This window comes from Euprymna scolopes, chromosome 10 (assembly GCF_053919585.1).
Source record: "Euprymna scolopes isolate OS-2025 chromosome 10, ASM5391958v1, whole genome shotgun sequence".
NCBI classification, from domain to species: domain Eukaryota; kingdom Metazoa; phylum Mollusca; class Cephalopoda; order Sepiida; family Sepiolidae; genus Euprymna; species Euprymna scolopes.
The window spans coordinates 30,482,866-30,497,408 of record NC_136491.1 but is presented as its reverse complement, the minus strand read 5'-3'; positions in this window follow the sequence as shown (position 1 = coordinate 30,497,408).

Below are 14,543 nucleotides of genomic sequence, written 5' to 3'. Positions count from 1 at the left end.
AAAGAGAGAAAGAGAGAGGATAGAGGAAGAGAGAAAGAAAAACAGTGGTAAAAAAAGGGAGAACGAGAAATAGTGAAAGAGTTCGATAGCGTCATTGAGGGAGAGAGAGAAGATGGAGAAAGAAAGATGAGAAAAAGAGAGAGGGGTGGAGAATAGTGGGAGATCGAACGAGAGGTTGAGAAAGAGTAAAAGATGGACGGAGCTTAAAAGAGAGGGAAAGAAAGAAATAGAGAAAAAAAGAAGGACGAGGGAGGGAGAGAGAGAGAGAGAGAGAGAGAGAGAGAGGGAGGGAGAAACGAGAACGAAGAAAGAGAGAGAGAGGGGACGAGATAAAGAGAGAGAAAGAAACAAAAGGGTACAAGAAAGGGTGATAACGATATAGATGGGGAGAGAGATAGAGCAAACGAGACGGATGAGGAGATATAGAGAAAGAGAGAGTAAAAGATGGAGAGAGAGGAGAAAGAAAAAGAAAGAAAGGGAGAAAGAAAGAAACATAGAAAGAGAGAGAGAGAGAGAGGAACGAGAGAGAGAGAGAGAGAGAGAGAGAGAAAAGTTAATATAGCGAAGAAAGCGTTTTCAGAAGTTTTAATATTCATAGCATTTTTAGTTGATATTAAAGACAGACAAAGAAAGAGAGAGAGAGAGAGAGAGAGAGAAGGAGAGACGATATGGAGAGAAAATGAAGAGAGAGAGAGAGGGAGAGGGAAGGGGGTAAAAGGGTGTAGAGAGAAGAAAACGCAGAGAGTAAACAAGACGGACATATTGCCGTATGGACTGTAATAGAAAGTCATAAACGGCCGCCATCTTGGTTTCAATTCACGTCCAGTAAGTAGCAAACGATGCATTTTGTAACACTATGGATTTGTTTCTTTTTATCTCGTTAGATTCTTGTTCGGGCAGTTATGGTCGTGTTTTATGGCTATTTCCATATCTTTCCAGTTGGCTTCCATCTGCTATGCTGTCGTTAATATCATTTCTTGTATGAAACTTTTCGTCCATCTTGTCGTCAATGGCTTCACAAATTAATAAAACATGAACATTTAATACCAGAAAGATTGATCAAATGAACATTTTAAATGGCGGGGAAAACGGCAGTTTTGAGAAATCAATTCTAATCCAAACCCCGTTTACGGAAACTATCGTGACCCCGTGGAATCTTCACGGTCGCTTTCTTCATCCACTCGAGTAAAAACTAAATTTGTATCAGAATTTTTACCATTTTTTTTTTAGACTGACATGATTTTATTGCTGGCATTAGTTTCTCAATTCTTTTTGTGGGACGAAATACTTACTGTGACTTATAAATACAGTCCTTTGTAATGAACAGTTAAACTCTAATCAAACTCCCGTTGCTACCAGATCAGGCCGTCTGAAGATATTTGTTTTCTGACCTAAAAGACACCAAACATTGGTGTTATTTTTTTTTCTTTTACAACGCAAAACTCAGTCATATTCTGGAAAACCCAAAATAATAATAATAAAAAAAAAAACAGGGTTTCTCCGCAAAACAACCATACCAAACCATACCAAACCAAACCAAACCAAACCAAACCAAACCAAACACTATGAATAAATATTTGAAGGCATAAAGAACTTGAAGCATAAAACCTTTTCCAAAATGATCGGATTCGGCATTAAACAACACGAAAAGGGTTGATATATCGTCGTAAAACGAAACAACCAAATGACAAGAATAAATTCAAAAGTACCTTGCTCGTCTTCGAACGATTTCACATTGATGTTGCCTGACCGGAGGTGGGTGGGGGGCAATCTTGCACCTGCAATCAAAATCCATGTAATTATTCTTGCAGCAATTTTTCATTGTTAATTAACAATTTTCATAGAAAAACTGAAGCCATGTTCTCTGGCTGCAAAGCAAAAAGAGTGTAGATAGATAGATAGATAGATAGATAGATATCTAACTAGCTAACAAGCTAGAGAGAGAGAGAGAGAGAGAGAGAGAGAGAGAGAGCGCGAGCTAGAGAAAGAGTGTGTGTGTGTGAGAGAGAGAGGCTTATTTTACAAGAGCATATATTAATTATTTGTTATTTGTTGCTATTTAGATACACAATGGACTCTTCCAATGAGCATATAATAAGTTGATTGTAATCCACTAAGCGAATTAAGCAGCAAAGTGTACTTGCTGACCGGTATATACCAGTGGTGAACCCATTCCCAGCAATCAGTCTGAAAAAGAGTAGGCCAACTCGGTGGTTTTTATTTATTAGGCTGCGGAATTAGTTTTGAGTAGTCCTAGGAGGTCTAATCTCGAAGGCATTGTCTTCTCTATTAGGAGAGAGTTAGTTTATTGCTAACTACCTAAATGGAGAATGCCAACAAGGCTGGCCAGGAAGATATTAAGAAGCCAGAATGACCAATTTTCCAGCCTTGTGCCGGATCATAGTTCTGTGGGGAACACTGCTGACCATTATATGCCAGTTCGTATCCGTTCTTAACAATAAGTCCAAGAGAGTCTAGGCTAACGCTGTAACAGCGTGTATGGGAGCTTGCGAGAAAATCAGCAGCAACAAAGGATAGCTGGCTAGCGAAAATATTAGCAGCAGCTACCTTTATCAAGATCAAAGTGTAGTATATGTTCTTCAGATGCTACACTTCCATTTCTTGTTCTCTTTCGGTGGAGGCTAAATCCTTCACGACTGAGACAATTTTTTATTTTTGTACCTTTTCTCCACATTAAAAAACGACCCTGGTGTCTAACTCTGTCCTGTGGGGAGGGATTGTAAATAGGTACTTTTATAGCGTGTATGCAAATTAGCAAATGTCCATGGGCTTGCATCACAAGAAAAAGAGAGAAAAATACACCACATGGTCGAAAAGAGAAGTGAAGTGCGCTCCGGGCAAGATAGATGTGTAAAGTTGAGGGCGAGAAAGCACTGGCTGGGGCTGAGTGAAGTGGCGAGGAGACTGAGACTAAAAAAACAAAACAAAACAAAACAAAAAAAGAAAAAACACGTGGGAGTGAAAAAACTTTTGCAAGATAATGAAATGCGTTGTTTTGGAAGAACCACGAATAAATGCATTTCATTTGCAATTTAAGAAAATACCGAGTCAGATTTTTATTTCTTTCCAGTTTTTATTTGTTTTTTCCTTTGCGACGGTGCCGGACAGCGTGTGGGTCCAAAAAGTTTGAACTGTACCAAAACAGTTAAAAAGTAACGGCCACTTTGAATTCTCACTCTTAGGAGAAGCTAATTTATTGCTAGCTGTCTGACCTTCCCCCACCCCACCGGAAAATGCCGACAGGGCTGCCCATGCAATTTTGAAAGGAGCCAGAGTATACTTGTTATGAGTTGGTAGACTATCTTGTAAATACATCTATTCGCTACAAGATGCGCAAATAAATCCGCAAATGACATCACTTCCGCAAATAAATCGTCTGACATCACTCCCGCGAAACTTGTTGTTTCCACGCAGGGTCAATTTGCTCGAAATTTCTACAGTCTCAACTTTGCTGATTCCTTGTTGGTATTTATGCAGAATACAGACCGCGCTATTTTGTTTTTTTTTTGTTTTTTTTAGATATGATTTTCAAGTTAAACTCAATTCTTACAGTATTTTTGTTTATTAAATTATTAGATGAAAGTACAGAATAGTTACAAACCGCGCCCTCCATATGTTAAGAATAGATTGATAAATAATAGTGTTATTATTTCAGCACTGTTCGTATTCTACATTAGTATCCCTTTGTCTATAATACTTCCTGTTTATGACTTACGTTATTAATTGCGCACGGCAAATATTTTCCAACTAAATAAACACTAGTTGATGTACCCACCCGATATTCAACACAATCCCAGTAGAATTTACTGTTATCGGAGTAAAATTAAAAATATTCAGACGAGAAGAATATTTATCATTTCCTTTAACCTCCGCGTATCGAACGACGGATCTAAGTTCAATCGCCGACCAAATCAAATTAATATGATTGGATTTTATTTAACGTTGATGATGATTTCATTTGAAATGATATTGATGCAATTTTCAAAATTATATCTATTCACTTAGTGCATATTCTCCATTGAAAAAAAAAATGATGGAAAAACGTATGCTTTGTCAGAATCCGATTTTTTTTCTGGGTATATTACTAAAATCTCTATCTCTATAATTATATAAAAAGAACTTTGTGTTTGTATGAGTTCCCTATGGACTCGAAAACGGCTGGGTCGACTTTTATGACATTTCACACGAAAGTACTTTATGCGCCTGGAAGTGTTCTTAGATAGGTTTTGTATCGGAATATCTTGAACAATAATTTAAAAAATCCAATGAAAGAAAGAACAAGCGATGTTCAAAGTTAACACCGTATACAGCCTAACATCACAACTGCATTTCAGAAGATTTATTACCACACAAGCCGAAAGGCCAGATATATAAAATCAACAGTAGGTTCTTTGATATGGCAGGGATGCGTTCGAAATGAATGTTTCTGTTTAAGGCACAACTAAACCATGATACTTGACTTTTGCCTTTTAAACTTGAAACTTTAATTCATGCCATTATATATAAAAATATTTTTATAAAATCAACACTAGGTTCTCTATAATGCAATGTAGACTGCACTGTATCGTGGACTGTGGTGTGTGGAGGGGAGAGGCATGTGAAGCTTCCTCTCAGTGCATCGTGATGGGGCATAATCAATCGATTTGGTTGAAAAATGGGAGATTTTACCAATTTCGATGACAATAAATGTCTCGGAGTGTGAAACATTCGTTGATCATTATTCAATCCCGGGCAACGTCGGGTCTCCCTGCTAGTATTCATATAAAATCACAGAACTACGTCAAGAAATTAATTTCACATCGGTAAACTACTACTACTACTACTATTATTATTATTATTATTATTATTATTATTATTATTTATTTATTTATTTATTTATTTATTTTTTCTGATGACTTAAAGGGTGAAAAAACACCCATCACTAACTTTATCTTTCAGAATTAAATTCAGGCGGTGGTTTATGTCTAAGTCGATTGCCTGACTTGCTATTTGCTTTCCCGCTTCAACTTCTTTCCTAAAATTCGTTAATCAAACGTGTTTTAGTGGCGACTACTTGCAAGTTATATAGTAGTGTCACTGATAGATAAATATTTGTGGGGGTATACAAGTCACTTTCTATGCAACCACTTCGCAAACCAACAAGGCAACAAGGTTTCTGCAACACCGGGTACATTTATCAGCTTTAAATAAAATGATTGTCGCAAACTGTTGGATTATGGTTAGTTCATTTATCAAATATATATATATATATATATATATATATATATATATATATATATATATATATATATTTTATTTATAAATTATTTTCCGTTTTTCGTCGTTATAATAGCGAAATATTAAATTGCAAGTAAAACTAATCTACTTAATCGCCATGGCACAGTAATGAAAATATCCAAAAATTACGAAAAACGATAAGGTAGAAAATTAATTATTAAAGAACACAGTTTTCGAATAAATTTGCAAGTTTTACTTACATACTAAGCTGAACAACGAGCACAGTAGCAGGGGAGGCAATTAATTTCTGAAAACTCGAAAACTTAGGCCTATTTTGGAGAAACGAGTTATTTCCCTTGTATTTACGGCACATAAACACATGTTACAAACAAACATGGCGAACTCTTTTTTGTCGAATTGTGGAAATACTTGTTTTATGTAATATTCCAGCAATATTTAACTAATTGTGACACGACAATTAGATAACATTGCTTTTTTTTATTTATTTATTTTTTTATTCAATTTTCACCCCAAACAAGGCACAGTGCCACTTTGAAGCAGGGGGGTACTATTAGGGACTTAATTAGCGGGGTATTATGAAGGGAGATGAGTAGAAAGATGTTTGTTAACATTACACTTGAACTTCTGCATATCATTGCATTTGGGAAAGCAGAATCCCGGAAGGGAGTTCCAAAGACCCGCAGTTCTGGGAAAGAAACTATTGAAGTAAAAGGCTTTCTTGCACCTAGGGATCTCTACTGTAAAGGGATGAGACTTAGTAGCTTGTCGGGTTTGTCAGGGGTAGTTACGTCGGGGAGGTACAAGTGTTTGCAGTTCGTCAGAGCATTCACCATTAAAGTATTTGTAGAACAGGCAGAGGGATGCAACATCTCGTCGATGGGACAGAGGCTGAAGCCTAGATGACAGTTCAGGACCTATCAGGTTGGCGACCCTCTTTTGAACCCTGTCCAGGAGCGAGAGACAAGCAGCAGATGCACCAGCCCAGATGTGACAACAGCACTCCATACATGGGCGAATGGTGGCCTTATAGAGGTATAGGATACTGTCAGGCGTAAGTAGTTTTCTAGCACGGTAGAGGGAGCCAACCTTCCCTGCAGATTATCTTTTTAAAAACCGTTAAAATGAGTTAAAATATAATTTGCATTTTTGTTATAATTAATTGAAATTGACAAAAAAAAGAAAGTAATAACCATTGTTTTTTTGTTTTTTTTAATGAAAACTCAGTTTTTCGAGTGTTGAATTTCGCAAAGAAGTACCTCATTTCCATAAAAACTAAAAAAAAAAGTAAGCAAAATTATTAATTTGATCGTAAAGCAAGCAAAAATGCAAATTATATTTTAACTCATTTTAACGGTTTTTAAAAAGATAATTTTATTTTAATTATTAATTTTTAGAGATTTTTTTTCTGTCTGTCTCTCTTTCTAACAATCTCAATTATGTTGACGGCTTCGAAGAATTTTCTGTTGTCAGGCAGAAAAAAAGGCGGATTTCTTTTATAAACTGTGTGTGTGGAACCAAATAAAAATCCGTAACTAACTCTTTTCAAAAACGGTAATTGAATAACATGGAACTTTTCTTTTTTAATGATGTTTTATTGCATTCTGTATTAAAAAAAAAATGGTTATGATTAGATATGAATGAAGTCGATAGCTTTTGGTGCCAGATAATAAGAAATGAAAGACACAATTCAATAACCAACCGTTTGTTCCGTTGGACCAAATAGACAGGCCCGCCATTAATAGAAGCGCGCATTTAGAACTGCATGATTGATCATCTCTGAAAAATAATGCAATGAAAAAATTTTTATTTTTTTTTTTCAATTTAGAAACGAACATTGAATCGGATCCTCTATACATATATACAGTATAACCAGGATATAAGAAAGTTATTTTCTAAACAGTAGAACGTTCTTATATCAGGATTGCATGTATGTCCGGAATTCTTATATCCGGGTACCCTGTACATTAACACAGGCTCTAATTTGGGCCCAAAGAAAATCTCTCTTATATCTGGGTAACACTGTACTGACTGACACACACACACACACACACACACACACACACACACACACACACACACACACACACACACACAGTGTAACCCGGATATGAGAGAAACACAAATATAGGAGACGACTTCTCCAGGCTAAGCTGTATATAAGCTGATGAGCTGTGAAACAGCGAAACAGTACTGTATGTAGATGACTAATTCTCCCTAACTTGGGTTGAGTATATTGGGAAGTGATATACAAATTATTATTAGCGTATTAAGCGATGCTCTTTGTGTAAACAAATTGAGCTTAGGTATTTGGACAAATGCAAAAAAAAAAAAAAAAAACATTGTTAATTCATTGCCCGCATAGCAGCAGCCGAATAGCGCAACGGTTAGAAGCTCCCACTGTAATTTGGGCGGTCGGGTTTCGATCCTGGCTAGAGGTAGTTGCATCATGTCTAGCCGCACTGATGAGCTGTGAAACAGCGAAAAAGTACTGCATGTGGATAACAACATATATATATATATATATATATACGCACACACACACACACACACACACACACACACACACACACACAGAGTGTAACCCGGATATAAGAGACCCCGGATACAAGAGAATTCAAATATAGGAGATTTCTCTCCGGTCTCGACAGCTCTCTTATATCAGGGTTACAGTGTAAATAGTAAGACTTTTTTTTAAGAAAAAGTAGTTTTTAACTGAATTATTTATGAAAACTGAAAATTCATGTCTTTCTTTCTTAGAACTGCACGCCTGTGGAACTCTGTTCCGTCTGCCTGCTTCCCACCTGAATACAACTTGGATGTGTTCAAGTCCAACGTTAACAAATTCCTAATGAACCGCCCCTTGAGTAAACACTCCATCAAATCTCCACACTGACGTGATGTACTTGCAATAACCCTTATCCCTGAGTGGCTTCCAGGCCTTGATAAGTGGTGAACACTGTGTAAAAAAAATGTCAATAACTATTAAAGAAACTAGTGTTCTCTACGTAAAAAGCGTTATATGAAGCGTTTCTCTACTTACCTAAACAAAATAGACCAAACCCGGATATGAGAGAAAACCCGGATATAAGATACTTTTTGTGGGGGGGAGAAGCTCTCTTATATCCGGGTTACATTGTATAATAAAAATATATATGTATGTGTATATGAGTGCGTGTATACATGTACATATTCATATCCGAGTTATATGCATATACAATAGTTTCTTACACAATGGATAAATGGTTAATATATAGGAAGAAACAAATACAGGCATCTTATAAACATTAATCATTTTTAAGTTAATGTACCACAATCATTATCAGTTAGTTTTATCTTTATCTCTTATACAGTAGAGCCCCGTGATACAGCATTAAAAATTGGTAACAAAATACAGTACATATATATATATAGCACTTAGATGGAAATCAGAGATTAATTCTAATCTGGGGTTCTAGTCGTACTATAAATGACCCCCCCCCCCCAAATAGACATAAGGTTCGACTGTAATTAAAAAGTTTTAAACTTCCTTCCTTCAAACCCCTCGGCTTAAATACATTGAGGACATTGTGAAGGCTGTTGCAAGGAAAGTTGGCTCTCTCTATCGTGCTAGAAAACTACTCACACTTGAGAGTATCCTGTGCCGTTACAAAGCCACCATTTGCCAATGCACGGAGGGTTTTTGCCACATCTGGGATGGTGCATCTACCACTTGTCTCTCCCTCTTGGATAGAGTCCAGTAAAAGGGTCTCAAATCTAATAGGTCCCACTTTGTCAACTACGCTCCAACCGCTGTCCCATCACTGCAATGTTGCATTCCTGTGTCTGTTATACGAATATTTTAATGGAATGTGTTCTGATGAACTCATTGCAGTTGTGCCCCCTCGACGTATATATGTCCGATAAACCCGCTTAACAGCAAAATCACACCCCTTCACTGTTGAGGTTCCTAAATGCCAGAAAGCTTTCTACTCTAATGGGGTTTTTTCCCTAGAACAGCTAAATTTTGAAATTCCCTTCCTGTTACCTGCTTCCCTAACGGTATTGATATGCAGAAGTTCAAATGTAATGTAAAACAATGTCTTAATCTATCTTAGGCATGGTCCCAATTAGAAGCCTCTTACGTTCAAAATGCAATATGCCTTATTAGGGGTAAAGGTAAAAGAAAAAAAAAACTTTGTGTGTGAGTCCGTTCCCGATAGACTCCATAATGTTTGAGTCGATTTTTATGAAATTTCACACGAAGGTACTTTATGTGTCTGGCAGTGTTCTTAGATAGATTTTGTAATGGAATATCTTCAGTATGTATCGATAATCAATAAAAAAAATCCGATGAAAAAAAAAACAAGCGATTTTAACCAAAGTTTACACCTTATACAGCCTAACATCACAAGTGCATTTGAGACGTTTTATTACCACACAAGCTAAAAGGCTAGGCATATAAAATCAACAGCATGTTCTTTGATATGACAGGGGCACGTTCCAAAATGGATGTTTCCGTTTAAAGCACAACTGAATGATGACTTTTTGCATTTTAAACGTTAATTCCAGCCGTTATATGTAAAAATAATTTTTTTATAAAATCAGCAATAGGTTCTCTACAGTGCAATCTAGACTACAATATATTTTGGATATACTTACTGCTTGGAGGCATGTGGAGCTTCCTCTCGGGACACCACTCTGGGTCCTCAACTAGGGCAATTGATTTGATTTAAAAATGGGTGATTTCAGTTTGAATGAAAATAAAAATATGGGAGTGTGAAACATTCATTGATTATTCAATCCAGGGCAACGTTGAGTTTCCCTGCTAGAGTATATATATATATATATATATATATATATATATATATATATATATATATATATATATATATATATATATATCACTTAGATGGAAACCAGCGATTAATTCTAATCTGGGGTTCAAATCATACTAAAAGACTAATATATTAGTAGTATATCTAAATAGGAAGTGCGCATACTGGCGAAGCATATTTTTCCGACGTTTTTTTTAGAGCGTATATTGGTAGTGACAATAATTCGATGATAGAAAATACAATACGAAAAGTTAAGAAAACAATAAATGTGTAAGAGTCCATGGTTTATTAAAGTAAAACATCATTTTATTATTTTTTCTTACTTTTTTTCTTAACTCAATCGATTTTGTAGTTGTGTGCTTCGGCTTATCACTCCGTCAACTAGAATCCGATTTACGGCTTCGCATTTTAATTAAGAGCTGTTTCAGACACTTCCAATTTGCCCCAAACCTAAATTGTAGGCTGGCAAGAGTATCATGAAAATGGAACTGAGCCATCTTGGTGGTGCGCAAATCTACCACAGTTAATAGATACATATATGAGGATGATGATGACGATGATGATAATATATATATATATATATATATATATATATATATATATATATATATATATATATATATATATATATATATATATATATATAATATGGAATAGAAAAAATGTGACCCGTTCAACTCGGGTCATCGATTGAGGTCAACTTAGATTTTCTGAATCCCAAAAAAGTGAGTTTGCAAATACAGTTAAATAAGAGTTATAAAAAGACTCAATGCAAAATTATTCTTCCCATTTAGTATACTTTCTCTCCCCACCCTCTCTTTCTCTCCCTCGCATTTCCCCTCCCCCTTCTCTCTCTCTCGCATGTCCCCTCCCCCTCTCTCTATCCCCCCCTCTCTCTCTCTCTCTCTCTCTCCAGCTGTAGATTACTTTTAACACTTGTGGTGATATTTCGTATTGTTTATAATGGACTATTTCAATCTTCTGCCTTACATTTAATTTTATTACCTTTGGCAGTTAATAAAGAGAAAGAGAGAGAGAGAGAGAGAGAGAGAGAGAGAGAGAGAGAGAGAGAGAGAGACAGACAGACAGACAGACAGACAGACAGACAGAGACAGAGGGAGATAGACTGAGAAAGAGAGAGAGATTCTAATTATATAAGAGCAGGGTTCCAAACACAAAGAGTTAGAGAGAGAGAGAGAGAGAGAGGGTGAGAGTAATAGGTAGAAACCTAGTGTAAGAGATGTGCGAACTAGTGTATAAATTGCTAATTACAACTAACTAGAACAAATGAAAAGGAAGCTTTTCATGCACAATCGAATCCCAAAACTGATGAATATTTTAACATGTATTTTATCTCATTAAAATCTATAGTAAAAAAAGCATTGTGTAAAAAAAGTGGATTATCTTTGCTTTAATATGACAATAGACGCACATATGCATAACGTGCATTATTATAATAGTTTCGTTTTTGCAAACGTACAACATGAAGTGAGGCCAATCTTACGCCATATTCAATTAAAGAAATGTAAATTCAATTAAATTAGTTTTCGCACTTCTTCATCGCGACAGAAACTGAATGACTAATTAATATGACGATGTGTTAGCACAGCGTACTAGAATTACCAAAAATGGCCACCTTCTAGAATTCGGAAATGCATAAAAATAAATTATCTTCTTGAAGTACAAAGACAAATTGTATTTAGCGAACGGTAAATACGATGTCTCACGTATAATTGAATTAACATGGCTAACTTAGTTCAATGTACATTGTAGCGCTTTTCAGTGATATTCTCGTAATTTCTGTATTAATAAAACTACCAGAAAAAAAAAAAAAAAACTGTGGATCTGTGTATGTGTTTCTCGCCTATACGTAACTTCGGTAATTACACATTGATATTTTAAAAAAATTATTCATCGAACTATATTATTATGTAATTAACTATTAATCGAACATTTATCAAAATGAATAGAAAGTTGTGTTTGGATAAATAAAGGCTCAAATCTTCAGAAGCATCATTTATATATGAACCAGCACGGAAACCGACGTTGCTCGGGCTTGAATGATGATTAGCGTATGTTTCACACTCCCATATTTTTAGGCCCTGTCGGTGGGGCATTAGAATACACCGACTGCCCCCCCCCTGCAGAGAATAAAAGTCCCTCAATGGGGGTCCTGGATATGACCTTAAACTATATCCAGTGGTGAGGCCCCAGCTTGTGGGCTTTGGGGAGTGTGGGGCCACCCTTTAATTACCATTGCTCCCAGGTCCACTCTGACCCGGAGTGGTAGTACCTGTTAGGGTTCCAACTATGGGTTAAATAGAAACCGACTTGAAAACAACAAATATATTCTATTAAAAAATTTTTCTTCAAAATCTTTGGATTCGGCATTAAATAACCCGAAAAGGGTTGATATGCCGTAAAACAAAAACAAACAACCAAATCCATATTTTTATTGTCATCGAAATCGGAGAAATCTCCCGTTTTTCAATCAAATCGATTAATTGCATGCTCTAATTGGGGATCCATCGTGGTACATTGGGAGAAAGCTTTGCATGTCCTCCTACAGTGACTTAATCCACAATACATTGTAGTCTACATTGCACTGTAGAGAACCTACTGTTGATTTTATAAAATTATTTTTATATATAATGGCTTGAATTATAGCTTAAAATTCAAAAGTCAAGCATCAAAGTTCAGTTGTGCTCTAAACAAACATTCATTTATAACACGTCCCTGGCATATCAAAGAACCTACTGTTGATTTTATATGCCTGGCCTTGCTGCTTGTACGGTGATAATGGCTTGAATTAAAGTTTAAAATGAAAATGTCAAGTATCATGGTTCAATTGTGCTTTAAACAGAAACATTTATTTCGAATGCGGACCTGTCATATCAATAAGCAACTTCAAAGCTATGTGTAGAAACACAAACGTTTCACACAATATCGGCAACGTCATCATTTGGTGTGTACATCATTTTCTGTGTGAATTCTACGGATGCTCATCGGCACTATAATGGTTAATGGAAGTAAGTTTTTTTTTTCTTTTTCAGATTTACATTTATATTATATTGATTTAGAAAAATTAATAATTTAATATATATATGTATTTATTAATTCGCTTGGCTTATAGTTTCCCGATATAATACATAAATATATTCTATCATCTGTAAAATGAAACTTATTTTTAAATAGTTTTTATTTTTTTAAAAATTGCTTTTAAATTGGATTTCAAACAAACAAGAAAACGTTTTGGCCAACTAAACCTCTGGCCGGCTTTGTTGGCTAAAAAGCGTTGAGACGACAACTATGGAAGGCAGTAATTGCTGAGAATCCAGTTAGGAGATTCGGAGTTTCTATCCCGTCGCGGTAACCACCTGACAAAGGCCGGAGGAATAGTTGGCCGAAACGTCATAAAAAAAAGATGAGGATAATAGTCCGCAATAAATAACATTAATAAATATTACTCATCTCAATAATGAATTCCACATAATTAAATAATATATGGAAAAAAAAGGTATCAATTATTCTGTTCGTTTGCTTATGTTAAAAAAAATATAATTCTCCACTAAACGTGACACGATGAAACCAGTAATATTTTTTTTTAATATTGTTTATTTATTTATTTATTTTTTACATGGAAGTCACCACTTATCAAGGCCCGGAAGCCACTCGGGGATAAGGGTTATTGCGTGTACAGTAATCAGTGGGATAGTATCGTAGTGATTGTTAGCATTGGAGATTTGATAAAGTGTCTTACTTAAGGGGGCGGTACGTCAGGAATTTGTTTATGTTGGACTTGAAGACATCTAAGTTGTAGTCAGGTGAGAAACAGGCAGACGGAAGAGAGTTCCACTGGCGTGCACTTCTAAGAAAGAAGCTTTGCTTATGGAATCTATGTTTTGGTTTTGGCACAGCTAAAGAGTGGGGGGAAATTTTTGACAGTGGTTTCAGCTAGACAGGTGCTTATCATGAAAGATTGGCGAGGGGGGGGCAAGGATTGGAGCTCAGACAGGCACCTGCCATGGAAATAATGATAAAACAAAGACAGGCTCGCTACGTCTCTTCTGTGGGAGAGAAGTTGCAGGGAAGAGAAAAGGGCATCCCCCACCAAGCCACGAAGTCTATTTTGTACTCTGTCAAGGCAGGATGCGCTGTTTTTAGCAGCTCCTGCCCAGATGTGGCAGCAGTACTCCATCCTTGGATGTACTTGGCTTTTATATAGATAGAGAATTGCATCAGTAGTGAGATATCTTCTGGAGCGGTAGAAGGATCCTACTATTTTTCCAGCGACCTTGGCAACAGACTTGATGTACGTGTTCCATTTTATTTTTTTTTAAGTATAAGTTATTTCTATACAAATATCAACTCCTTATTAAGAAAGTCTGTTCCAAATTCATCTAAAGAAAATAAAAAAGTTAATATGAATATTTGGGTCCGTACTATCCTAGTTTACAATAATTGTGTTAT